At 35.8% G+C, this 27,361-nt stretch overlaps 1 protein-coding gene across 1 annotated transcript in view; it reads right to left on the bottom strand.

The window, feature by feature from the left end:
• The window catches only part of LOC149808114 (uncharacterized), a 206,462-nt gene that overhangs the window by 93,463 nt on the left and 85,638 nt on the right, over positions 1-27,361 (bottom strand). The gene's annotated exons all lie outside the window — the stretch shown is intronic.

Raw genomic sequence — 27,361 nt, 5'->3', positions numbered from 1 at the left:
GAAGAGGGGTTCTCCTATTTGAGGTTGTGCATTGGATTGGGGAAAGTTGGAAGAATTCAGCAGGTGGCCACATTATTACACATTCTAGTCAATTGCGATGGGCCAAGAGAAGGTGTGAAGGACCTAAGTTGATGATCTTTCAAATATAATGAAGCCATAGTGGGGATGAGCCCTCTAAACAGACTCACTGCTTCCAACATTTAGCAGCCCTTTGACAGTATTTACTATGGTTAGGTAAGACCTTTGAGGACTACAGCACAAAATAAGTTCTGCTGATAAGGTCACAGCATCCAGCATCCATTGTAATGTGGCTGGATTCAGAACAGCCTCCATCAGTGTATTAAATGAAGTTGCATGAGAAGATATGGTGATCTGATGCTGGATCTTCCTCTCAATGGCTTGAATTGTTTTGACGGAAAGACATTCTCAAGCTCTAGTTGTACTACCCACTTGAGATGCACTTACACTTTGGAGAATATACCCAGTAACTAGAGGAGAGACCACAGGCCTCAAGGTATAGGGAGGAACAGACCACACTCTGTGCTATCAAGCAAAGTCTTAGCCTGCGGAGAACCTAAACATTTCCTCAATAGATGAGGAATGCAAAAGGAGGAGACCTGGCTGTGGTCAAGTCCCGGAGATCTTTCCCAGTAAGGAAAGGATCTTCTTGGGCTGTGCACCAGATGGTTTTAGGTACCAGACCACAGGTAGCAGATAGTAAATTTTAATTTACTGCTGTATCAAAGGAGGAGCTGGTGGGCCCTATAGGAAGTGACATCTGAGTTGTTCCTGCCTTGAACTCATTGGATTCAACGAGGACAGATAATGCATCATCAGCTACAACACTCTGAGACTGGTTGAAACATTAGTATATCCATCAGGGAAGTGACATAGGGGCACTCTGCACCATTTCCCATACTTGTTTTTCATGGTGAGTAGGAGCTATACGTGTATACAATAAGAAGAAGAAGATTTCCCATATCTTATGTTAATCTTTTTGGATAGAGAGGAATACACAAGCCTCCCTTTAATGTAGGCAGGTTCTGCTTTTATTCCTTAACACAAGAACTTACTTGTACCTTAATTGTATAATTCATCATTACACTGATTCTGATGTAACTGAGCAAAGGTGAATTAGTCACAAGCGAGTTTTTTTTTTCTTTTCTAAATTTAACCCTACCGCCTCCAGATCTTATGCTGACTCCCTGCACCATGTTTGATCCCTGACTTATAAACAATCCTAGCAGACTTCAAAGAGAGCATTCCCTGAAGACGTTTTCTTGAGCTAAACTTCTGGTCTGATTGTGTTAGTTGTAGACCCTTTATCTAACTCTAGTCTACAGTACACAAAATCTAAATTATATAACCCAAATTATAGCCATATATCCACTCTTCACACACACACCTTTGCAACTGATAATGTATATCAGATTTTCCCAAAAATATTATATTAAGTCGGAAATTTCTTGTAAACTTTATCCTTATGAGCTAATTAATTCCAAATTAAACTGTAATTACCCAACTCTATTTCAAGCACTTTATATCTACTAAAAGAGATTCCAATTTCCCAACAAATGGTAAATAATTTAAATGTCTTAAGAGAAACTTGTTATCGCTGATTTTTTAGTAAACTTATAAACACACATCCTATCACTACAACATCTTTATTTCACACTGCCTCAGCTAACACTGTTACCTAACACCACTTTTACCAAAATTACAGCCCCTAAATTTAACAGTAAATAAAAATGTGCTCCCTTTTCACAGACATACAATTATCAAATTTATCAGGAGAATTTACATAATATATACGCAAATGTGTCTTCTCTTCTAAAACCTACATAAATACCATATCACCTGAAATAATTATATCTAGCCCTATAATAATTATTTTAAAATAAAACTACCTAATTAACCAAGAGGTAACTCTTGTGTCAAATGAAAGAGTGAATTCCAAACGGAAGAAAATATTACTGGCACAGAATTTAAATTATAGAATGGATAGTATAACACCGATATTTGAATTAACTGTAGAAGGGAGACAACTAATACTAGAAGTAAGTTTTCTCTGGTGACACTCCAGGCAAAGCATTCATACATCATGACATCATTGAAAATGATGACCTATCTATGCATGTCACAGGCTAGATGGATCATTGTCATACTGACAATTCTGCAATGTGGGATGATGTATTCACATCAAATGAACAGTGTATTTTTGGCACAAAAATGTCTTGCTGCAACATGGCTACAGGTTTGACATTGCTGCTATTAAAATCAACTTCACAGAAAGAGTAGAATGCATATTCATGACCCTTTGAACTTGATTGCAACCAGTGAAATTCCCATTTCCATTCATCATCATTCAATTTCATGTGATAATTCACATGCTTGTATTTTGGTGTTTTGGCTTAAAGATGTTGATTAATTGTGGTTGGATTCCTTGTGTGAGTTCATCACACGAGGAATCCAACCACAATCAATCAACATCTTTAATCCTGTCCAAATTACGTTTGATCATGCATAGTATAGACTATAATTCATCTTGACAACTTTAAGTACCAAAGCAGATCATGCCTTGCAGACAGAATCAAAGTAATGGTTATTGTTTTATGCTGACTCAGCTCTTTAGAAAACCCAATCAAAATCAATTAACGTCCTTAATCCTTTTGAAATTACATCTACTCAGATATAGCATGATCAGCCTCCACAAACTCCAAATGAAGCCCGTTGCTGACATGATTAAATAGTGTAATTAGCAGCTACACTGTCTTGCTGTGCCTTAAGTCAATTAATAGTCACATGATCACAAACAGTATTACTGTAAAAATACTACATTAGAACCCAAATGTGGAAAAATAATGGAAAAAAATTTCAATAATAATTTTGTGTACACAGCAGATTTCATTGAGTGATGGGAGGGACAGGAGACACCTCAAAATTCTTAGAGAAAACCCCCCTCCTATGCGGGAGGTTCACATGTATGCAGCAAATTTGCCTCCAACAAAACAATCCTTACATACAAAATTCCATAATGTTTTCCTTATTAATTGATTGAAAACCGGCAAATTCTAGAATCCATTTCTAACATGGCTGTAACAATATCCAGGCATATATTCTTAACCATATTACAACAAGATTATATTATTCATTATGTTGTAGCATATGACTCATCTGCTTTGTGGACTTTGTGGACTGATTAATTTAATGATAAAATGGCATCAAGTCAAATAAAAACTTGAAAAGGATCCTAACAAAAGCCAATAAATCCATGCAATTGTAGACCATAAAAAATCATCGGATGCATTTTCTATTAAGTCCTCAGCAATACTATGGCTAAACAATTTAATGAATGCTCTTGTAAAATTAATATTCGATACTCAGCTCGAAATAATATAATAATTCTGTTACTGATGTGTCATCACTTGCTAATGCTGTGTATCAATCAGCAGTATGAACTTGGGGGAAAGATAGGACACATAACATAACAACATTAAGATAGGACACATAACATAACAACATTAAGATAGGACACATAACATAACAACATTAAGATAGGACACATAACATAACAACATTAAGATAGGATACATAACATAACAACATTAAGATAGGACACATAACATAACAACATTAAGATAGGACACATAACATAACAACATTAAGATAGGACACATAACATAACAACATTAAGATAGGACACATAACATAACAACATTAAGATAGGACACATAATATAAACAACATTCTGACTTCTGTCTCTGATTGGATAATGAACAAAAAGATGCTTATATAATTACCTTTAATAACAAAAAATATACAAGTTTGTGATTTATGATCTACCATAAACTGCCCATATAGGCTTTTTGTTGCTGATTCCAATGTGATCTCTGTGCCATTCTGAAATCATTCACAGATCCATAAACTGCCCATATAGACATTGTGTTTCCAATTCCAATGTGATCTCAGTGTCATTCTGAAACCCTTTTATCAACAGATACATGTATTTAATAAGATGATTCTTATGACCTTTGACCTGTGCAAAATGTATAAATGTGCAAATATTCACTCAGCTACTATATCATGCAAGATTTTTTATCTTTTTCACATACTTTTCTTTGCAATGACCTTAATGTTACCCTGGTTTTCATCTGATAGCAAACTTAAATTGTTGTTGTTGTTGTAGGTTTTAATGCTATTTTTCAACAAAAGATTGGCTATACATGGCAGCCAGTATAGCTGGTGGAGGAAGAACCCTGGAAAGAACCACTGACCCATGAGAAGCTAATGGCAAGCTTTCTCACATACCCACATTAGCCAAGCCCAAGACTCGAACCCATGCAAATGGAGGTGAGATGGCAGTGATCCAGAACAGTGAGCACTTTAGACCACTCTGCCACTCGGGGTCCCACAAACTTAAAAATGTAAAATACTCTTCACATTTCAACAACAATCAACCTTAATTATCATATATGCAGTGGGAAATCCTTAATTGTCATATATGCAGTGGGAAATCCTTAATTGTCATACATGCAGTGGGAAATCCTTAACTGTCATAAATGCAGTAGGAAATCCTTAATTGTCATACATGCAGTGGGAAATCCTTAATTGTCATATATGCAGTGGGAGATCCTAAATTGTCATATATTAAGTTGAAAATCAAGTCCCACCCCCCAGTCAAATTAAAATAAAGTGAATCAAGTAGGCCAAAGAGAACGTTCTATTCAGAAATGCAAGAGCTGCTAAGTAAGAAATCCAAGTCAATGGGAAGCTTTCAAGGCCTATTATAGAACTGAAAATTTAGGGGTAAAGTCCCCCCTCCCCACCTGAAAAGGGAGGTAAGTTTCTGAACATAGGAACAATTTAGTGAAGAAATAAAGGTAAGGCTTGAAAATATGTGCAGTTTTTGTGCAAATAAAAATACTGTACATAATACAGTCTCAATGTCATCATAAATTCTTTAAAACTATATTAGTATCTTGATTATTATTATTATTTTTATTTTTAAATATTGACAACTATAGTTTTACATTGAACCTACTGCCATCTTTGATCAAAATAACCCATGTAAAAAACAGATTTCCAATCAAGGACCAAGACATAGGAGATCTTTGTTAGACAAATTCCATGCACTGTCACATTTGACAAGGGATATCTTGAACATCTGCAGTAACAACTATCAGCAATTTCATCCAATTGACCTCAACATATGAGATATTGATTTTTCTTCTGTTGTTACCACATGAACCCATCAACAAACTATTAGGTGGACAGCATTTAATTTGAGATCACTTTATAATCATGTGTTTCATAAATAATACTATTAAAAATGACATCCATGACCTCGTAAAAGGGATCCAACCTAATAGTGAAGTAGTGCTGTATAAGTCAAGGATAGAGCTTTAATGTTACTAACCAATGCAAGTGAAATAAACACATACAAAATGAATATTATCATCTTCTGGAAACTGAAATTGTAAATAATACATAAACAAGACTCCCAAGAAGGAACAGGTGCTCTACTGGCCAAAAAGAATTTCCAGAAATACAAGCTGCGACTGTTTCTTCCTTTTCAAAGCTGAATATTAAAACTATCACTGACATTCTGTTGAAACTCAAACATACCAAATTACGTAATGAAAAATATTCCTTGCTTCAGGGGGTTAAGCAAGACTTGAATTTAAGAGAGAAGTGACTTCTGTTTTTCGACAGAACAGGGAGAAGTGTAGCAAAGCAAGAAAAATTTAATTTTCTGTGTGTGGATGCACATGTGTAAACACTTTCGGTTCTCTTAATGTAAATGTGTCATCTATTTCTCTTTATGCATATTGCATTTAAGATTGCTTTGAGCAATAGTTTGTCATGTAGAAAATGCTGTGTTTTACTGTAAACATATTTTATGTGTGAATGAATATGTCACCTTCATATACTGTATTCATGCTTAAATGAGTGTGTATGTTTAGATGGAGAGATATATACATGTACAATTTATTTTAGCCATTATGAAACCTATAAACTATACATCTCAATTTCATAATTATGAGTCCCCAACATCAAGGATCATGACTTCCTTGAATTTCTGAGGAAATCCTGATTTGGCAAATGCCAAGGATCCTGACTTCCTCGAATTTCTGAGAAATTCCTGTTTTGGCAAACACCAAGGGTCATGACTTCCACCAATTTCTGAGGATATCCTGTTTTGGCAAACACCAAGGATCATGATTTCCTCAAATTTCTGAGGATATCCTGTTTTGGCAAACACCAAGATGACCACTTCCTCAAATTTCTGAGGATATCCTGTTTTAGCAAACACCAAGGATCATGAATTCCTTGAATTCAGAGGATATTCTGTTTTGGCAAACAGCAAGAATCATGAATTCCTTGAATTTCTGAGGATATCCTGTTTTAGCAAACACCAAGGATCATGAATTCCTTGAATTTCTGAGGATACTGTTCAAAATGCAGCATAATGTTATGGAGTGCAGAAATTCTGATACAACACAAATAAACTTTACTTGTGTGGAATTCATTTTGCATATTTAAAGAGCAGACTTTCAAATCCACTTTTACAGTCAGATGGACATCAGTGCTTTTGTTTGTTCACTACTTTACAAGGAATTAAACATCTGCAACCTAATCTTCAATGACCAGACTACCTATAACTTGTTTGTTCACTATTTTACAAGGAATTAAACGTTTGCAACCTAATCTTCAATGACCAGGCTACCTATAACTTTTGCTTGTTCACTATTTTACAAGGAATTAAACATTTGCAACCTAATCTTCAATGACCAGGCTACCTATAACTTTTCAGAAACAATTGTGCTTCCTATTCCATAGAGGAATTTGTTTGCCACACATGGATCTTTTCATAGAAATGGTGTCCTATGTTGCATTTTTGGGTTTTCTACAGCGTGGAAATTGTACTGTTTGTAATGGGAAGTTTGATCCTACACTCTAGTTACGTCTTCAAGACATCTCTGTTGCTGCTCATTACTTTATAACTAAAATCCATAAAAATGTTCTGCAAAGGGATTACTTTTTATTTTTATGAGACAAATAATTCTATATTTCCCTATTCAGCTATGGTGAAATTTCTACAAGTGCATAAAAGTATGGGTGCTCTTCCAATGGATCAAGTGTTAATGGATAAATTTAATTATGTACTGATATGAGCTTTGTTCATACATGCTTTATGCAATTCTTTGCAAACTCTTCACATGGATGAAAACGTCTATAGTGGACACTCTGTTTATATTGGTGCCATTACTATGGTTGTTGATGTCTACATGGAAGACAACCTGATCAGGTATTTAGGATGAACTGTCTTCAGACTGTTATACCAGATACATTCATGCATAAGGTAGGATGAACTGTCTTCAGACTGTTATACCAGATACATTCATACATAAGGACATTTGTTAAGGCAAGCACAAACATTTGTCTTCATACATGAAATTTCCAATGCGCCACTGCTTTCATTCTCTCTGCACTGTGAACTGTGCTTTTCATCATGTAGCTTTATCTAGGTCATGCATAAATAGTATGCAGATCATGTGAAGCTCACTATAATGTTTTCCTTCCTGTAGTATAACAAAAAAATATTTTTTAAAATCTATACAATGGGGACACTATGTGCAACTGACAACTTCGTTACATTTCATTTGGAGTATTTAGTTCATGTTACGTCATTCTTTGGTTCCAAATGCTACATGTACTTCTACAAATCTTTAGTGACTTGCAGTAGTTCACTTTCTGAAGTGCAGCTCCTTTAAGCCAGCTGCATGCTCTGTGTTGAGGTCATGGTTGTCCTTTGCCAGTTGCATGCTCTGTGTTGAGGTCATGGTTGTCCTTAGGCAGTTGCATGCTCTGTGTTGATGTCCAGTTGCATGCTCTGTGTTGATGTCCAGGTTGTCCTTAGCCAGTTGCATGCTCTGTGTTGAGGTCATGGTTGTCCTTAGGCAGCTGCATGCTCTGTGTTGATGTCCTGGTTGTCCTTAGCCAGTTGCATGCTCTGTGTTGAGGTCATGGTTGTCCTTAGGCAGTTGCATGCTCTGTGTTGATGTCCAGGTTGTCCTTAGCCAGTTGCATGCTCTGTGTTGAGTCATGGTTGTCCTTTGCCAGCTGCATGCTCTGTGTTGATGTCATGGTTGTCCTTAGCCAGTTGCATGCTCTGTGTTGAGGTCATTTTTGTTCTTAATCGGTATATGCAGCTCCATAGCTAGTTGCACAGGTGGAACTCCTTAGCCAGCTGTACCATATCCCACTGTATTTTCCTTAGTCTATATGTATCAATTATTTTCTTGTATGCTTATAAGTTAGTCAGATGCTTCTAACTTGCTGACTGTGTGCCACAGAGTTGCTTGTAATATCTGCCAAAGATGACAATAAGATAAACCCATCGTTGATACAGCTGAAGACTAAACATTTCAGCTACCATTTCCTTTTGTTGTGTATTGCGTAAAGTTTGGCCATAATGAGTTCAAATGAACACATTAGCAACTATACACTGCAATTAATTTTAGTTGACAAATTACCTAGATTACAGTTTCACAACTACAAACAGGTAGAGAATACTAAATCACCTGCCACTTAAATAACCCAACAATTTTATATTTTGTTTCTAAAACTTCACAGTGTAATAATGGTTTAAAAACATTTCCAAACTATCATGAAACAGCCTCTATAAATATGTAGGTAAGAGCACATGCACATGTCTCACAGTGCCAATCAAGTCAAACCGCAATTGTCAATGATGTCAGGAATGGGTGAACTTCATCTACAGAGCTACATGTTTAGGGGTTAATTAAAACCTAATTCATCAATCTATACAACTTAGTCAACAGAGAAGTACGCAGAATGAAACAATACAAACATTACGATGCTAACAGAAACAGCAGATTAAAAGACAATACAACAATATGTAACATGCAAATAAACATTTCTTGATTTACACACACATAACCATATAAAACACAGAAAGGAGCATGTAGAAAAATTTGGGTAAGAACAATGACAATTTTATTGTTTAACTCATTAACCCTGCATGCCATGTTTACATTATGCAGATGTACCCTTCTTTGAGTTCTGCAATGTCAGCATCATTTATGATATACCAAAGTGGATACTATTACAGAAATGGCAAAAGATGTAGTTCTGCATTGATACCACACAAGGCAGACTTTCTACTCAATTATAAATGACTGCAGAAAAAATAAACTGTTGAGACCCGATTCTTTATACCTCGAAAATTGTAAGCGTTCGAACTGAAGTTTATGTCCAGACTTTTGGACCTTAGACCTGAAGCAGACATGCCTGAACTCCACATGGACAGATGAAACTTTGAAAATGCTGGACAAGTTTGAAATCTGAAGCAAAAGAAGCCAGGACACAAACATTTTGGGTCCACTAAAAAAAAATCAACCAAAAAAATCAAAATTGCACCCTTTTGCACATGCACCAGGCAAATAGCCAATCAAAAGCCACATCATTTATACACCTGATCTTTGTGTGGTGACTAATTCTAATGATGCAACACTTACCTGTTTCTACTGCATAGCTTACTCTTTCTCATACAGAAATTACCCTCAACAGTTAGGAATGTGGCTCCACCAAAAGGTAAGTATGAAATTATTAAAATTATTATGCGCACGTACACACATCCACCCACTCACCCATCCACCCACACTTTAATGTCAGTAAAGGCTAATTACTCCCAAAGTGGTAAGAGAAAAGTGGGAAAGCAATGCGCTGACAGAGCACACCAAGGTCCAAGTCTACCAGGCCTGTGTTCTCAGCACTCCTTCCATATATGGTGCCTAAAACACATCCTGAAAATCCGCTGGCAAGACCGTGTTCCACACAGCGAGATCCTGCAGTGTGCAAGTACCCACAGCAAGTATTCCCTGCTGAGCAAATGCCGCCTTCGATAACTGGGACACGTCCGACGCATGGAGGATGGAAGGCTGCCAAAGGACATCCTATATGGACAGCTGGCCACTGGCATGAGAAGAGTCAGCCGCCCCTCACTCCGTTTCAAGGATGTATGCAAGAGGGACATGAAAGCATGCGACATTTCACCTATGGGTGGGAAGTGCTGGCTGAGGATCGAGGCACATGGAGACTGACGGTAAACAAGGGCATATCAGTCACTGATGCGAGGAGAGGCCAACTGGCGGCGGAGAAACGTAAGAGAAAGAAGAATGCGGCAGCAACCACAGTAACTCAGACTTCCCAGTATGTCTGCACCAACTGCAATAGGGACTGTCACTCACGAATAGGCCTGCACAGCCACAGCAGATGATGCCAACACCCCAGAGACAGACAACACCCCAAGGGCGCTATTCACGTGGTCTCTCGAGACTGAGTTGCCAATGATGATGATGATGATGGTAAGAGAAAAACAAACAAATGTCCATCAGTAATGTAGAAGTATTCACTGCTTTAGGATTGTATCTTCTTGGCCACATTTTGTGCCACAGCTCAAGAAAATGTTCCTTTAACTGCTCTGGTAGAAGGTAGTGTGAGATCAACAATTGGTGGCATTGATCAAATTCCACCAAAGATGAATTGAGTTGAACAGACCTATGAGATACCTATGAGATCAAATCTTATGGCTTTTAATCATTATCCCTCTTCATTTGGGACTGATGAGCTCATTAGATTGTGAAGAAAATCCACCTCATAATAGTGGCACTTGAAACATCACCCAACCCCTTCAGGGAAAAGAAAATGCATTTCCCAGCCCTTTTCTTTCAGAGGCTGCCAAAAAAGAAACAAATGGCACTAACTAGGCATAAAAGTCAATACTGATCATCCACAACACAGACAGACTAAGATGGAAATCACAACAGGAAGTGGAGCCACCAATGTAAGCTGACTTCTGCTAGGAAAGAATCACAACTAGTCCAGAGCTTTAGCTTGAAGGCAAGTTCAGGTCACTTTGGAAATACCCACTTGACAGCATCCAAACTGAGTTTTAATGGGCCAGGAATGTGTGTTAACCTGACAGCTAGCTGCATAAACCAAAAGTTTCAATAGAAAGAGAGGAACAGACCAACCCTTATGCCTAGCAAACTCCTGGCCCTTACTAAACCTTTGTGGAAGTCTCTGAACCATGGCCAAGTGAGCAGCAAGTGATCTGGGCAGGAGGTAATTCCAAAAGAGCCTCTCCAAGCTGGAGAGAATTTTAGTGTCATAGGAGCCTGAAGGCTTGGGACAGATCCCAGGGCAAGCAATGGCAAGTCTCATTAACTGCCTTGTCTCTTCCTTTTCTGCACCCTGATTGATGGTAGGAGACCTGGAGAGGAGTTGTTATCTATTATTCATGAAACTCTTAAGACTGACAGAACATCCTCATCCTGTTCTCATTCATGGGAGGCAGGGGAAACTTGGGGGTAAGAGGCATCTCAACCCACAACACTTCATTAAGAGTATAGGACTATCTCTAGTGGCAGACTCAGAAAGGTGGTGAGATCAATTCTCAACCCTTTTAGGGTATTTGCAAGGTTTGCCCCCCCCTCCTTTTTACCACACTTTGTGAGATGGTGATGTCAGCCAAAGAACAACACTGACCTCTCTACCATGAGCCTTAGGCCCTAAAGTCACAGCTTTGTGTTGGATAAGGACCAATCAATGCTCCTTTAGTTAATGATCCTGTGATAGTAAGTTCACACTGTAAGATGCATCATGTATCAATTGCATGTGCCCAAATGATTTATTCAAGTCTCATATTGCATTCCCTCTAATGTAGATTGGTATTCTATATAATAAAATTATTTGTAGAATTAGGCATTCTTAGTAGTACTATCAGTCTTGGAAGAGTTATACTGAGAGGACTGATTCATTTAATATAATTATTCATTGGGATTACAGTGCTCTAACATTCATTTCAAGACTATTTGGATATATAATGAATGTAAGGAATTACTGTGAATTCATTTAAAGACATTTGGATTTATAGCTGTCACAGGATTACTGTGAATTCACTTAAAGACATTTAGGATTATAACAGTAATTCTTCTCTATTGCTGATACAGCATTACAATACAGAATATCATCTGGAATACTGTTGGAACTCATTCATCTTACTCAAAAAGTTTGGAATTGATAGAAAGTTTTGAACGTCTGGAATTCAGTCACCATACTGCAAGTTATTTTTAATTCGTTCACTTTGTATTTAAGGTTAATAAATTATATTTTTCAATTATACTAAATTTGTTGGTTTGCTCTTTCTTGTTACTTATTTTAAGACAACAGAGTCATAACAACCTGTACATTGTGAGAGAAAAGTTTAATGATCAGGTTCTAGGTTAAAAGCCACGATAAAGAATTTTGTGACCCATACAAAAAACTACTATTACGAAAATAATTCACATAATATAGATATATATAAAATGGTTTACCCATGTGCAAAGTTTAGTGAAATCTAGAATTAGTATTTTAGGGGGGAAAGAAAGAGTTGCATAATGCAAGTATACCTCAGATATAAAGTGATTTTGATAAAAACTCAATTCATACTTCTTTGTGTTATCATCCACACAAAACGGTACAGCCAAAGAACCCCTAGTCAAGACCTACACAAACTGGGGTTAGTTAAAATCTGCACAAGTTTCATTCAGAACTAATACTGCAAAAAGAGTTTTAATGGAAACCCCACATAAATGTCATCATTACAACAAAAAGTAGTTACAAGATTTCAAGATGGACACCACAGTGGTATATTTGAAGTAAGATAAACACCATTTTCATTGAAAACCAGCTTTACTCTGCTTTTGTCTTACATGGTGGGATTAAATACATCTCACTAGAATGTGTGTTCACTCTCAGTAGATACTGGCAGGATATGTACTCAGGCCAAGGTTCACCTTCAGGATGAATCAGTTATGCATGACCAATACATGATGAACAAAATACCACCGCATCTATGTTCCACACAAGGGATACAACTCTCCAATGATGGATTTGATGTTACAAAGCATGTATGTTGAATTTTCATTCCACGCATTTTGCAAAGTGTAAAAAAAATATATTGATTACATAAAAATTTATATCAATTCTTCTATTCAGAAATGAATATATCATTTCTTCTATTCAGAAATGAATATATCAATTCTTCTATTCAGAAATGAATGACTACAGAGTAACTTTGGCTGCTTTATCTGTCCTTTTGTTATCCTTATTACCAATGTGACTAGGCAGCCATTTTTCCAGACTGTATGAGCAATTCACATTTCTATAAAATCTGTAATATTATAGAAACATGATAAAGTCATATAGCTCTCCCTCATTTTAACATGGTAGTCAGGTTCCATAACTGCTGGCTGTATTATGTACTGAACAGTGTCATACTGAGAGCTGTGATATATACAGAAACATGATATATTGAGAATAGTGTAATATATAGAACTATAGTATGGTTGACACTATCCAAATTTGCTAAATAATGGTGTTTTGAAGAGTAAAAGATATAATACTAAGTCTCATCTTGTATTCTTTCAACCCTTGTTATTATACATTGGTGTGATTTTGGTCACTGTGTCCAAAGTAGTTTCTTAAATCTGGAATCATGTTATAACAAGGCATGTTATAACAAGGCACATTATAACAGGGAGGAGCTGTACAATCTGGGATATGAACATGTTGCAAAATTTAATGTTTTACAAGGTTTTCAGGATGGACAGGGTATTCAGAAAAGATGAAATTTGTGCTTTGAGAAATTTCTATGTATTTCAAACATTCAAGTATAGCTGTAATTTCAGTTCTAAAAATGGAGGCTTCACCTGATTACTTTCTCAGGATGGTGCCTGAAGATGTTGCTATGTTAGTTCCAAATTTGTCTCCATCTTTTAACTGTCTGTATACAAGGAGACTTGTGGCCACAACATAGTACTGATTTCACTGAATATATTTTAAGAGACGAGAAGATTTGTTGACATCCTTTTGAATTGGGAAAGGTCACAAATAATTTTGGGGGCTTCTTTTATAACCCAAGTTGCAATTTTGCAACTGATTTCTGCAGCATTTCCAACATTGATTTTTACTGATTCCAGCAGAAGATAAATGTGTATGACAAAGAGCAGAATGAAATTTGATGACTCAAAGATAAAATCCATGTCCCTGATTATATACCAGATCAAGCATCTAATGATAAGATTTCCAAGTTCATCCATATACAACCAAGCCTTGGTACAGTTCACATCTAACAAAAGACCTATTTAACTGGAGCAAAATCTTCCAATTTGCTCCCCAATCTGTTTGCCCTGATTCATATTATCCTGATTCATATTACATCCAGGACTTCTAATTATTTGTCCATCAAGTATCTAATGTGTGAAAGGAAATTTGGTTCTAAATTATCACTCAAAAATAAGCCTTAATTACTTAGTCTCCTCCACAACAGGGACAAGACAACTGTCAAGACAGACTTTGTGTATCATGAATTTTATACAACTGCATGCTAAATGTTGAAGATTTCAAAACTTGTAAACAACTTACTGCTGCCCATTTCTGAACACTATCACTAACTAGAGTGGATGTTCAATAACATACATACCCTATAGTAAATGTCCAATGGTATGCATATCAAAGATATTGAAGAGTGATGTTCAGTAGTATGCATTGCATACCATAGAGAGAAAATGTTTAAAATATGCATACCATAGAGTGGAGGTTGAATAGTATGCATACCTTGGAGTAGATATGCATACCCTAGAGAATGTTCAATAACATCGATACCCAAGAGTGGAGGTTCAATAGTATGCATACCCAAGAGTGGATATCCAATAGCAAGCATAACCTAGAATGGATGTAAAGTAGTATACATACCAGAGACAGGATGTTCAAAGTATGCACACCACAGAGTGGAGGTTCAGTAGTATACATACCAGAGAGAGGATGTTCAAAGTATGCACACCACAGAGTGGAGGTTCAGTAGTATACATACCCTAGAGCAGAGGTTAAGTAGTATGGATACCAGGTAGTGGATGTTCAATAGAATAAAATACCCTAGAGTGGATGTCCAATAGTATGCATATTATAGAGTGGATATTCGGTACTATACATATCCGAGAGAGGCTGTTTAAATTAGCACACCATAGTGTTAGTGTGGAGGTGCTATAGTATGCATACCCAAGAGTGGATGTTCAATATTATATATAACCAAGAGAGAATATGTTCAAAATATGCACACCATAGAGTGGAGGTTTAAAAGTATGTATACCCTAAATCAGATGTTGCATATCCAAGAGTAGTCAATAGTATGCATACCTGAAAGTGGATGTTCAATAATATGCATACCCGGGAGTGGATGTTCAATAGTATGCATACCCAAGAGTGGATGTTCAAAATATGCACACCACAGAGTGCAGGTGCAATAGTATGCATACCTGAGAGTGGATGTTCTATATTATGCATACCCTAGAGAGGATCTTCAATAGTATGCATACCTTAGAAAAGATGTTCAATAGTATGCATACCTGAGAGTAGATGTTCAATAGTATGCATACCCTAGAGTGGATGTTCAAAATATGCACACCATAGAATGCAGGTGCAATATTTTGCATATCCAAGAGTGGATATTCAATATATGCATACCCTAGAGAGGATCTTCAATAGTATGCATACCCTAGAAAAGATGTTCAATAGTATGCATACCTGAGAGTGAATGTTCAAAATATGCACACCATAGAGTGCAGATGCAATAGTATGCATATCATAGAATGTAGGTTCAATAATATGCATACTCAAAGAGTGGATGTCCAATAGTATACATACCCAAGCATGGATGTTCAAATTATGCACACCACAGAGTGGAGGTTCATAGTATAGCATGCATATTCAACAGTGGATTTCAATAGTATGCATACCCTAGAGTGGATGTTCAATATTATGCATACCCAAGAGTGGATGTTCAATAGTATGCATACCCAAGAGTGGATGTTCAATAGTATGCATATCCAAGAGTAGATGTTCAATAGCATGCATACCCTAGAGAGAAAATGTTCAAAATATGCACACTCTAGATTGGAGGCTCAATAGTATGCATGCCCTAGAGTGGATTTTCAATATTATGCATACCGAAGAGTGGATCTGCAATAGCATGCATACCCTAGAACAGATGTTCAATAGTTTGCATATCCAAGAGTGGATGTTCAATAGTATGCACATCCAAGAGTGGATGTTCAACAGTATGCATATCCTAGAGCAGATGTTCAACAGTGTGCATATCCTAGAGCAGATGTTCAACAGTGTGCATATCCTAGAGCAGATGTTCAACAGTGTGCATATCCTAGAGCAGATGTTCAATAGTGTGCATATCCTAGTGTTGATATTCAACAGTATGCATACCCTAGAGTAGATGTTCAACAGCATGCAGATCAAAGATAACAAGATCTCAGTTCCTATATTCAATCACTTCACTATGCTGTTCAATCTGATGTTAAACAGGACCACCTAACGAAAAACATCTTCTAGTGAAAATCACTATGCTGTTCAATTTGATGTTAAACAGGGTCACCTTACAAAACACATCTTCTTCTAGTGAAAAGCCTATATTGGTTAATCATCCTTTCAGGAGCATACATGCCAACCCCTCACCACCCCCACCACCCAAGAGGTATAAGTACAATTGTTGCTATTAGAAGTGGCAAAAAAGTGCAATTTGAATAAAAAAGTTTAATTTATATATTACATACCAGAATTACAGCACATTTTGCTACTAACTGGTTATGTAGCTGGTCAAAATTCTTGTCACAAAATCCATATGGATTAAAACCAGAATACAAACACAAAATTGCTGAAAAGTTATTTATATTCAGCTCTCACTTCAAATGGTCTACATGTGTAACTTTCGCTGAATGACTGTAAACTGAACTTCTGCAATGATCATAGTCAGGTGCTCAGAGTACTGTATTACATTACTCCCATATTCTTCTTTTAAAGTTTGCAAAGCGGTGTTTTGAAGTTTGAAAAGATCCCTCTACTCTAACATTTTCCATCATATAACATCCACAACTCTCACTGTAAAGCATTTCACTTAACATCTGGTGCCATTTTCTTTAAAAATAATGATGGGTTCACTACCTAACTACAACATCAATAAAATTAATCTGTTAAGTTCACTTTTGATGAAACACATCTGTTTTCTTGGAAATGGGTCATATACAGTTGCTATAAATAGCAAATAAGGAAAGTACTCTAAGCTATTCTTACGTAGCAGTCACCTATTAAAGAATATTCTCAAATTTTTATGTAGCAAAAGAGCGTAATCAATATACAGTCTAATGAAAAACATAATTTGGTGAAAAAAGCATAATGATTATGCCTAAAGCATAATGGTTGGCATGTATACAGGTGTAGCAAATAAGAGTTTTAAAATGTCTGCTGTGGCAGCCAGATTCGATGTCCAACCTATGGCACAACTTTCAATTAGCCTGGCCAGCTAAACTTTGGGAAGAAAGTGTCTTTGAAGTTTAGTGGGATGCATAAGCTTAAAGAAAGTAGCCATCTCAAAAAGATACCATATGCCCGATGAAAGGCCATGACATTAGTTCTTCTGGTCTTATAATGAAATGTTGACCTAACAAAAACTTATTGCACAAAAACTTTAAGAAGATACATCTTTAACAATAAAGTAGTACACAAGGAAATATAAAAGGCAAAGATGTTAAAATTCTGTAATATATATTTAAAAACATATAAAGGTAGGCATGTGAGGTCAATGAACAACCATGTGCAAACGAGGGTTTTAAAGAGTCACAGGCTGGGATAAACAAGTTGTACACTTACCTTTCCTTTTTTGATTGATCACCCTTACTCCTATAATACAGAATTTCCTGAATTATACACTGTTTGTTCATTTATCAACTAGAATACAGCATCATCTGAAATGCTAATTGATCACATCTATACTAACAATACTGACAATGATAAAAGAAGTTGCAGTTTCCAACATACCACAAATGATCATTATCCTAGATGGTGTATACAAAAATAAAGTTAAAAAAAGTAAAAACCCTCACCAAAAATATATCAAGTATCAAATAATGAAAACATTTAATGCACGGCTATTCCTCAAAGAAATGAAAGATAACCCTTAGTCAATAACTGAATCTTTGATGACCTGTCGGATCGATGTTCTTGATACTTGGATAGATATGTTTACTGACACACAGAATCATTTGGATTACATGTGATGTACCAAATGCTGTTAAGACAATGAATAGAATTCACAAATTAAAATATGCCAAAAATTATATATTTTTAAGAAATAAAGTCAAATAAAGGAAAATGTAAGTACAGTGTATTGTAAAAAAATAATCTAAAAAACTAAACTTTCAACGACTTAAAAGACAAATCTGTAAATAACCTGCAAATTAGATGTATTAGTTATAAAAATGGTAATGTTTCACAAAAACCTCTTGAAATAGCAAACATCTTGAACATGCGTGAAAACCTTGTGGATATTGTTGTTGTCATTTATCAATACATGAAAAGCTATACATGGCAGTCAGTATACCTACTTGAGGAAAAACCCAGGAAAACCTCAGCAAGAACCACCAAATCATGGGAAGTTACTGGCAAGCTTTCTCACATACCCATGTTGGCCAAGCCCAAGACTTGAACCCACACACAGAGAGGTGAGATGTCAATGATCAGTAAAGATGTGCACCTTAGACCACTCTGCCACTCCAGTCCCTACTCATGGATATCATAGCTCATAAAAGAGTCTCAAATGATGAATTAAATAAGCACATTTCCTCAAAATTTAGTGAAGAAAAGTAATTTGAAATGCCATAGAGAAGTCTAGAATTATTTTTAATTAAATTAGAAAAACCTGATGTCAAGACTGATACAGATCTAATGATATAAGAGCTAAATTCCTAAAACTTTCAAGTGACTGCTTTCAACCCTATCTTTAAGTCAGACAACAAACAGTTTCTATTTTAAATAAAATAAACTTTCAGATAAGAAACTAGTAGAGTCAGGTGTTCTACAAGGATCAGTTCCTGGACCATTACTCTTTCTGCTGTAAATCAGTGGAGCTCCATGACTAGTATGTTCACAGATGACACAACAATTTATCATATCAGACTAACTGGCCTTGAGCTCAGCACAAAATTAAATCATGATACAGAGAAAGTGAACCACTGCTCTGATCACAATGGTGTGATAATAAATGCAGCCAAGTCAAAAGATACAGAACACTCTGAAAATGAAACACTACTTGGCATCATGGTGGACAATATCTTCAACTGTAAAATGCAAGCTGACAATGTCATTAAAAAAGTAAGTCACTTCTTTATCTCTTGAACTAAATAAAATGCTATCTTCCCGAAGAAAAGAAAATGATTAAATCATGCCACATTTAGAATACTGCTGTCCTTTCTGAGGCAACTGAGATACAGAAAATAAATGAAAACTACTTCAAATTCAAAAAAGAGCAACTTGAATTCGTCTTGATGCTTATATAGATACACCATCTGCAAATTTTAAAACCCATAAGTGTCATTCACTTCAGCAGAGACGCTGGCTTCAAAAGGGTTTAATAGTCTCCAAATCCTTATATAGGCTGGCTACTATTTATCTTAAATGTAATTTCAATTTTTGCGAAATGTACATTTTTTGAACTAAGATCCATCTCAAATAATATCTATTGATCTCAACCAAAATTCCCAGTTTTATGAGAAGAGTTTACTTTTCTGGAGCCAAACAAAGGAATTCCATCCACTTTGTACAAGTTCAGCCAACTCGTCCAATGGTTTTCAGATGCATCTCAGCAATCATCTACATCTGTACAATTCTGTACACCTTGGCAAGGCTATGCTTTAAGACAATGTTATTTAATATACTCACTTGTACAGCTTCAATACTAACCTTCATATCAATCCTGTATGTAATGTAGTATACTCACAAGTCAAACTGCAAACAACAAAGATCCTGATCTGCCATAGCATAATGAGTCTGCAGATCAGGGTCTATCTTGTTTGTTCTACTAATTACTCCTAACAAACTGCAAAGACCCAGATCTGCTGGCACATTATGTGAGGACAGATCTGGGTCTGTGCAGTTTACAGTTGGACTCATCTTATAAGCAAGTATATATGATAATCATCTTTAATGCTTTGGACATATTTTATACAAGGTTCTTTTGAAACAAACATTTCCAGGCCTTTTCCCAGTTTATTTTCCCAGATTGAATTTAATTTTTTTAAAATCAAAGTTCAATTATGAAGCTTACTGAACAGCATCAAAAACAGCTTGGCTTAGAAAATATGCTTTTTAGAAAAATGCAATTTTAAAATCCAAATCTGTTGGGGTTTGTTTTATACTCTGAATTAGACACATGGCCATGTATTGAATCATAGGATGCATTGTCAGCACAACTATAATAAGTATTGAAATTAATAACAGTTTGCATAATAATAATAATAATAATAATAATAAGAAGAAGAAGAACAACAACAACAACAAAAACAATAATTATTATAATTATTATTATTATTATTATTATTATTATTATTATTATTATTATTATTATTATTATTGTCATTATTATTATTATTATTATTATTATTATTATTATCATTATTATTATAATAGCAGCAAAGTCATGCTTAAAATAACCACTGCTTCTCTAAATCATGGTGTATATAAATCCAAGTCAATGCATTCAATGCATTATTGTACTTTATTTCATACTCATGCCCAATCTGACATGGAATTGTGTGGAAATCTTTAGTCAGTGGTGTCTCAGCACTGAGAGAATCCAATGATGTTGGTCAACCTGGTTTTACAGGACAAGCTTTTCACATACTTTAAAAAAAAATCTGGACCATTTTCAAATATGTATACCATTTTAAAAAACATGAAATTCTCTATAAAGCCATGTATTTTTAATTCAAATGTTTCTTACAAAAAATTCAGGGCAAAGTGCGGATAAGAAAAATAAAAAGCACTTTAATAAAAAAAATAATTAAAATTACTTTTAATGCCTTTTTTCTACAATATGTAAGTTTATGAAATCAGAGGAATTTTATGACAATTAAAGATGGTGAAAAACATTATCAAAATCATGGGTGAGGTCAGATAGGTATGTTGGACTGGAGCCTGTCAGTGAAACGTAGCACAGAGAACAAATTGTGTGCTTGATTCTGGATTGAATGCATAGCCACTGTAGGGTACAGAGCAGTGGGAGGCATGCTGTGATCATGGTACTCTAAGGATAATCAGAGCTGCTGTATTTTGAACTTTTTGAAGTTTCTGGAGTAGATATTGAGACGAACCATACAGAATTGAGTTACAATAGTCCAGTCTTGAAAGTACTAAGGAACACACAAGTATTTTGGTGACATTAACTGAAAGATATTTGTGAATGGAGCTGATGCATCTCAGCATCTGATGCATCTCAGCTCAAGATATGAATTTGATGTTGGTGTTGCTGATACTTCTTTGTTTGAGGTAAAGGATGTAAATGAGTCTTTGTGTTGAAATCAGAATGGCCTCAGTTGTATCTTCATTCATCTGCAGCTTGTTACATGTCATCCATGATTTCACATCAGAAATGCACCTCTCTACACCCTGGATGGTAGCATTAACTTCAGTTGGGTGGCTAGATTTGTATATTTGGGTGTCATCAGTGTACAATTGGTGAGACACTGGATGATGATCTATGACACTTGAGAGCGGCTGAGTGAATGGAATGAAGAGAACAGGCCCAAGAACAGACCCTGTGGAACACCACAGCATAGATATCCACAGCATAGCTCAACTGGGCTGGAGTGTATTCCATTTGCAGACACAATTTGTGTCCTGCTGACCAAGTAGGACTTGAACCACAGTAAGGCTGTATCATAAATGCCAAATACATGCTGGAGACAGTGAAGTTATATATCATGGTCTATTGTGTCAAATGCTGCAGACAAATCAGGGAGGGTGAGGACTGTAATCTTTCCGCTATCCAAAACAGAGAGAATGTCATTAACTACTTTTAGAAGAGTAGTTTCACTACTGTGGCAAGGGTGATATGCAGACTGTACATTGCTAAAAAGACTTTGGATTCAGATTGGGATAGATTATTACATTTGCTAACATGACAATGAGAGACTCATCAGCTGCATGTATTGTAGACATATATGTTCATTTTGTTTCAGTATTTTCATTCCAGAGTAAACTAAAACTGTTTTGTTGTGGGTTTTTTGTCCATTTCCAGTAATACAGTAAAATATCACAATAACATACACACATATTAATATATTTAACAATTTCATTGTTTGAAAATTAAATGCACACTTCCATGAACGTTGTGAACATACAACTTGAATCAAATCCCAAATCAAAGGGTCAAATATGACCAGCCTCAATCAAATATGAAATGAAACGGGTGAATTCTTAAGAAGGCCATACCATACAATAAAGAGGGCTTTTATCCTTTTTAAATAACCTGGAATTTTTTTATAGGGTCACTCTCACAAGCCTAGAAACAAGAACTGGGTTGTATCTAATATTCAGTCTCCCCCCACCCCACCTTTGCCATTGTAAAGTTGTAAAAAGGAAAGACAATCTGGTCATAGTTGGAGTATCTTAATAGGGTATAAAAAGGATAACCAAAAATGAAAACAGAACCAGAGTTTGTTTTATAATGTATCCCTCTTTCTAAATGACATTCAAATATGGAAATAAAAAATCATAATATCTTTCTTTAGCTACACTTGCCAGTAAACCTATGGCTCCCAACCTCAGGTTGTGACTCAAGACATGGTTGCAAGGATATCCTGGAGGGTCGCTAGGATTTCATGTTTTGAGGGTGGCAAAACTTATCAAAATGTAGAAACAGGGTCATTATATTCAGAAAAGCTGATTTTCAGGGTTGCAGCCAAAAGAGTTTTGGGAACCATATGTCCATTCTGTAATCAAAAAACAGAATGTTGGAACTATGTTGTCACATGAAAGTATAACGGAAATGAAGAACCTCAAACAATGCATCCAGCAATGGCTTGTTCTTTCGAGAGTATAATATTAGGAATTAAGAATAAACATGCTGCTGAACATCATATATGATAAGCTGGCATTATTATTCCTAAAGTCAACAGCCATCAGTTAAATTTGTCAACTGAACAAAAAGAACTCCATAACATGATGCCAATCTGAGAATTCAAGATGTCGACTGGATACGTATGGGGGGGGGGGGTTCCTATTGCCTAGAAGTCATTCATCTGGAGCTCTGTCTAAATAATCTTAGCAGGAAATCAGGCAAATTTTTAAAAAATATCTCACATACTTGGCTGCACAATTTGATAATGTTACACAGATTTGGGTCTAATTGCTTTGTATGTACTCCAATTGCCTTTTTCCTTTTCAAAGTAAATCCAGATACAATCTAATAGTTGTGTTTTTCAAACTCTGTTTCCACACATTTCAGTTCTTTGAAGAGCAATGGCACCAGTGAAAAACAAGTTAGATGAACATGGGGTTCAATTTCTTTAAGAAACTGAATAAAGTATGTCAAATACTGTCCAGCCAAATGTTATAAGACACATCTGTTTCATTAAAAATACCTAAACTGGTAGTTACACTAAACTTGGCATTGCTCAGCTACCATCTATCTTCAACAAAATGAAATCATGGTTCACAACAGCAATTACTCCGTATAGGAGCAAAATGGTAATTTTTGGTATAGTGTGACTTAAATTCCCCAAAATTTCCAACCAATCATTATGTGCCCATAGAGATTCAATATTTTTTGGCAAAGGTTGAGCAATAAAGATATTAAAGATATCCTTATCCTGGGAACAAGATGTAATCAATGACCTCAACCCCACTAATCTACGAGGAGGAAAAGACCACACTTTCATTCCACCAGAAAGGCAGGCCTTGTTCTTGCAAGTCTGCAACATTCTGTATCAGTACCTGACATTGATGATCTGACAATTTTCATGCACCAAAAAGTGCCTGTGATTCATCTTGGAATCAGTGAGTTGACTAATTTATTTAAGTCAGGAAGTGTCATGAGCCACCCCAACCACACCCCAACAATGAAAAACAGGTTGTTTCAATCTTCCAGTTTCTGTACGAGCTTTTATCTAAATCTGACACATCATCTGCCCATAGTACTCATGTAACAGCCCTCCAAGAACTTGCACTTGGTGCATGCCAAACTGGCTGGGGGGAGTGTGTGTCATGAAGCCTTTTATATATCCATCTTTGCCATTTTAATGTGGTACTGCTGAATTCTGAGAGAAAAAAAATTTAAAAAAAAAAAAAAAAATTGTAAATGGTATAACTTACCATACCAAAGTGCCAGCAAGTGATTGTGTGTCAGCACTCCTAAATTATATGTGCACAAAGAAAAACAAAATTCAAAATAATTACAACTGCAGACACGACGTTTGAAGTATGATATAAAGAACGTCTGACAACTGAGGAGAAAAGTTTATTACAATAACAATAAAAATGGATGCAAACAACTGAAATGATGGCAAAAAGACTAGGATTAGCACAATTCTGCAACATGTTGCTTTTGATCAAGAACTCCAATTATTAGCTGAAAGAGGAAATTTTCACTTGGACTTTAAGTGAAAACTCCATGTTAAAATGACCATACTTTCTATAGTAATTGTATAGTATAACTTGTCTTAAAGATCACCTTAAAATAATATCACCTGGTCACAATGGTGATTCCATTTTCTCCCCCCCCCCCATATTTCATACATAAATGTCATATGTATAATGACCACCTGCATTCTGCAGCCAGTCTTTCCTAACCAAATGATGGTTTCTCTGCCTTAGAGAAAATTTCTTTGGATATTGAATTTGTGGAAATTGTACATGATCTAAGCACACAGCTGACCAAAATGAGCAATTTCCATGCACTCAAATTATCAGCCTGAAATAGTCTTTAGCAGTTATTGAAATAGAGAAAACAAATTTTGCCAGACTAGAAAATACCATTTCTGAAAGTGCAATAAACAATTTACAAAATAAATAAAAAGTAAAAAAAAATTATTAGCTCTTTTTTTCAAATATATCTTTGAAGTCCAGGAAGTGAAAATGACCAAGAAGAGCTAGCAGTTTTTTTTTTATAGGTGTGCATCTGAAGTAAGGCCTTGAACATGCATTCTCTAGAACCCAAATTAAACACATCAATTATATAAAAAAGAATGGGAATTAAAAGTCCTTTTAACTATACCCAAGATATACAAGGTCTTTTCTAATTAGCCAGGATAAGTGAGGAAAACCTAAGAAATTATTATTATTTTTTCAAAATCTAACCCTATGTGAAATACTAAACTGATGGTGTACCACCTTAAGCAGTCACCGGCATGTCTCTACCATGACCATTCAGTCTATGCAAACTAAACTTTCCCTTTATAATGAAAGAATATCATGTGAATCAATATGCATACATTTCTTATCTCACTTGTACTCACTGTACTCCAGTCACACTGTCATGTGAATCAATATGCATACATTTCTTATCTCACTTGTACTTACTGTACTCCAGTCACACTGTCATGTGAATCAATGTGCATACATTTCTTATCTCACTTGTACTCACTGTACTCCAGTCACACTGTCATGTGAATCAATATACATACATTTCTTATCTCATTTGTACTCACTGTACTCCAGTCACACTGTCATGTGAATCAATATGCATACATTTCTTATCTCACTTGTACTCACTGTACTCCAGTCACACTGTCATGTGAATCAATATGCATACATTTCTTATCTCACTTGTACTTACTGTACTCCAGTCACACTGTCATGTGAATCAATGTGCATACATTTCTTATCTCACTTGTACTCACTGTACTCCAGTCACACTGTCATGTGAATCAATATACATACATTTCTTATCTCATTTGTACTCACTGTACTCCAGTCACACTGTCATGTGAATCAATATGCATACATTTCTTATCTCACTTGTACTCACTGTACTCCAGTCACACTGTCATGTGAATCAATATGCATACATTTCTTATCTCACTTGTACTTACTGTACTCCAGTCACACTGTCATGTGAATCAATGTGCATACATTTCTTATCTCACTTGTACTCACTGTACTCCAGTCACACTGTCATGTGAATCAATATACATACATTTCTTATCTCATTTGTACTCACTGTACTCCAGTCACACTGTCATGTGAATCAATATGCATACATTTCTTATCTCACTTGTACTCACTGTACTCCAGTCACACTGTCATGTGAATCAATATGCATACATTTCTTATCTCACTTGTACTCACTGTATTCCAGTCACACTGTCATGTGAATCAATATGCATACATTTCTTATCTCACTTGTACTCACTGTATTCCAGTCACACTGTCATGTGAATCAATATGCATACATTTCTTATCTCACTTGTACTCACTGTATTCCAGTCACACTGTCATGTGAATCAATATGCATACATTTCTTATCTCACTTGTACTCACTGTACTCCAGTCACACTGTCATGTGAATCAATATGCATACATTTCTTATCTCACTTGTACTCACTGTACTCCAGTCACACTGTCATGTGAATCAATATGCATACATTTCTTATCTCATTTGTACTCACTGTACTCCAGTCACACTGTCAATGTGAATCAATATGCATACATTTATTATCTCACTTGTACTCACTGTATTCCAGTCACACTGTCAATGTAACTCAATGGTGTCAATATGTCATTGAAAATGAAGGATTTTTTAAAATTTGGATTGAGGGTTCAGCAATTGTGTTACTGCAGCAAAATGGACTTCGCTATTTTGTGACAGTGAGACAGGTAAAGTTTTAAATCATCTATTTGACTATGAACTAATGCAATCTCTGCTGAAAAAGTTCATCTTCGATAACAGATAAGAGACATATCACTTTTCAATAGGGTCAGAGGTCATTTAAAATTTGAAGCATGACTGTAAAAGAAGGCAAAGCTTTGGTTCATGGATCACTGAGAATAGCCATTTACAGATTCCACATTCATCACAGCCCAATCACATAAGCCGAGTGCCGTGGCAAGCTGAGCAACTGGCCTATCCACATAATATTCTTTCTAAAGCAATAACAGCCGTTTCCAAGCCTAAATTACACAACTTAGAAGACCTAAGTCTTCTACTTAATAATATTCCATTTTAATATAATTTTGACGTGATGCACAAAATAAACCAGGATGAATGATTTTTCCAAGTCAGTGGTGATTTACCATAATTTATAGAACAGACTAAAGTGAGTAGAGTGTACGGAATATAAATTTGAGGAAACAGACGTGTGTATTTTATGTCTCTGTTGAACAGTGCACATATAACAACCTTGGTACAGTAAAAATAATAATAATAATAATGATAATAATAATAATAATA

Source organism: Sinohyriopsis cumingii, chromosome 1 (assembly GCF_028554795.1).
Source record: "Sinohyriopsis cumingii isolate HCF-2022 chromosome 1, ASM2855479v2, whole genome shotgun sequence".
Classification (NCBI taxonomy): Eukaryota; Metazoa; Mollusca; class Bivalvia; order Unionida; family Unionidae; genus Sinohyriopsis; species Sinohyriopsis cumingii.
This window is presented reverse-complemented; position numbering and strand designations above follow the sequence as displayed.